This window comes from Schistocerca americana, chromosome 5 (genome assembly GCF_021461395.2).
Source record: "Schistocerca americana isolate TAMUIC-IGC-003095 chromosome 5, iqSchAmer2.1, whole genome shotgun sequence".
Taxonomy (NCBI): domain Eukaryota; kingdom Metazoa; phylum Arthropoda; class Insecta; order Orthoptera; family Acrididae; genus Schistocerca; species Schistocerca americana.
This window is the reverse complement of record NC_060123.1, coordinates 546,541,344-546,544,160: the sequence shown is the minus strand read 5'-3', so window position 1 is coordinate 546,544,160 and position 2,817 is coordinate 546,541,344.

The following is a 2,817-nucleotide window of genomic DNA, read 5'->3' as shown; positions in this document are numbered from 1 at the left end:
CTGCCAGCACACATGACTGAAAGTTTCATACTTTCAGCAGTTTAGTTGATGCTCTCACACCTTATTTGTCTTTTTATGGCAATATTTGGACAGTACACACTCCAGATGATATAATATGTAGCCCCATACGTTTACAAAATACAAACTGTTACAAAACATTACAACATAGGGGTCAATGGGAGTGTCCGATTCCACAATACTGCTTTTACCCGTGACGTAAGGGTGTTGTAGTGTGTGACATCATTACAGCGTGGTGTTTTCGAGTTGGTTGTGTTTGTAGATGTCGCCATGTTGTGTTTCATGGTACCCTCTGTTGGTGTGTGCTGAGTATAATGTGTTGTTTTGGGTATTTGAGCCTTGGTGTTGGATGTGTGAAGTTGTTGACAGCAGTGTTTGGAATTCCAAAGGTAAGGTTTTGAAGTTTTTTCAATTACTTATCTATTGTTTTGTTTACGTGTTTGGCGTTTTTGTTAGGTGTTATTGGTTTGTTGTTTATAGTGTGCTAAGACATTTAATTTGTGCGTTGGGGAGGGGGGGGGGGGGGGTTTGGCAGATGTAGTTTGCAGTGCCGGAATTTGATGGTGGTTTAATTTTTTTTTGTCTATTCCTCTCGAGTTGTGATTTATGGTGTACTGAATGTGTGTTAATTTTTTAGGGATGTTTAATTTGTGGATTTTTGAGGTTATGGTTTTATTTTTCGTAGTTGTAGGTGTTGGTTTTTTGGTATCAGTGGTTGTGGTTGATCTATATAGATCACGGGAAATGACTGATACCCATTCTTTTAGTTGTAGGTGTTGGTGTTTTGGTATTGTCTTCTGTGGTTGTCCTATATAGATCAAGGGAACTGTCCGATTCCATTTTTCGTAGTTTTTTTTTTTTTTTTTTTTTTTTTTTATCGTCATCTGTGGTTGACCTATGAAAGTCAACGGAAATGTCCGATTCCAATTTTCGTTGTTTTAGTTATAGGTATTGGTTTTGGTATCGTCACCTGCGGTTGACCTATATAGGTCAAGGGAAGTGACCGATTCCGGCAGAGGGTGTTGGTGTAGTGGAATTTTATAATTTTCTTTTGTAATTTTGTGTTTTGGGATCGTGGTGTCTTTTTTTTTACTATTGTATTTAGCTTCTCCTCACACGGAAACCTGTTTCCCACGGTTGTCCCGTTAGTTGGATTGTATTTTTGGAGGGAGATGTTTTTGTCTATATGTATTTTCGTGTTTGTTGCCGTGTGTATGTAGTGACGTGATAGGCGCCGTATTGGAGACGCTTAAGGCAGCCATTTCCGCTATATTGACGACGGCTTGGGTCAAAGCAGACGGGTGGAATCGGACACTTCTGTAATTCAGTAATGCGGGGATAACCATAAACTTGAAAAAGTCAAAATTTGGTAGAGAAGCCTATCTAAAAAGTATCGATCAGTAATTATTATGGTGTTAACGCCTGGTAAATTACATTCAAATTCCAACACTTCAAAATAATTTAGCCACCGATAATTTACATTTGATTCCCGCATCAATTTGAGTCCATGCATTTAGAAGACCAGCTTCACCTCACAGCCCGCCCTGAAGCAATGCCTCAAGGAGCACAGATTACATTTCAATCTGCGCCTGCCTTTAAATTGCAACTACAGAATATCATACTCGTTATTGGTAGATTTATATATAGCATTTGCCACAGACCACGATAACGAGTATTAAACATTCTCGGAGTAAGTATTACAAATTCTCGTTCGCTTACATCAAACTGATTGAAGAAGAAAGAATATGCCGTAGTTGGGATGAGTTCTACTTCAAACACTGGTCAACAAGACGTAAAAATGCGAAATAAATGCGACTGCCAGCTGTTAGCTGGAACTGCATGGCGGATGCGTAGCCGCACAGGTGTTGCCTGGCGTTGCCAAGAGATGGCAGGACGGTAGTCAGTCCTTTGCAGTTGACGCACTGTCTAACATATAACATTACAGTCGCGACACTTCGCCTCGATTTTGTTGCCTACTGTCCCAGCAGCGCCCCAAGCGGCCAGTAAGTTAAACTGTGAGTTCGGTGCGATCGTGTAAGCGAATAGTGGTTGTTTATTTTGATTTCTACAATGGTTTTTACAAGCGGGAGCTTTTGTAGCACAATAAAGTGCAGCAACAACAGGAAGAAGACACCACAGCTGTCTTTTTTTAGGTTTACTAAGGATCCTGAGAGGTATATACCGGTACCATCATGTTACTAAACTGTATCATCACGATTCAATTGCAAACTACATGTGTATTAATGATTAATGTTTCGTTTTAGGAGCAGAAAATGGCTAGTTAATAGCAGACGAGACATCTGCGACGGTGACTCGGAAGAGTACCGCCCTTCAATAACTGCATTGCCAGAAGCAGCAGCAGCTGTCCCAGCAGCCCCTGCGGTCGCCATCCCGTCGGCGGCAGCGGAGTGGGGCTTCGGCCCTAGTCAGCGTCTTTGTCTGTCTTCGTGAGTTCCTTGTCTTCTTCTTTCATTTTGTCCAGTCCTGTCCTGTTCTTTTCCTTCTTTTCCCTTTCTAATCATGACTACACCCACCACCACTACCTCCACCACCATCATCATCTATACCTCACTGTCTGCTGCCGCCACCACCACAATTATGTGGTGTGCCCAGTGGGGGCACATTAACTGCCCCCCATTCCATCCCCCCTCTTCTCGCCCTCCCCTCTCCAGCACTCTTCATCACCCCATCCCCTGCTCCTTCCCCCTTAGCCTCCTCCTCTGATCCTTTCCCTTCCCTCCCTCACCCTGTTGCCACTGTCCCTGTGGCCCCTACCAGGGTGGTGGCCCGGAGGGCCAC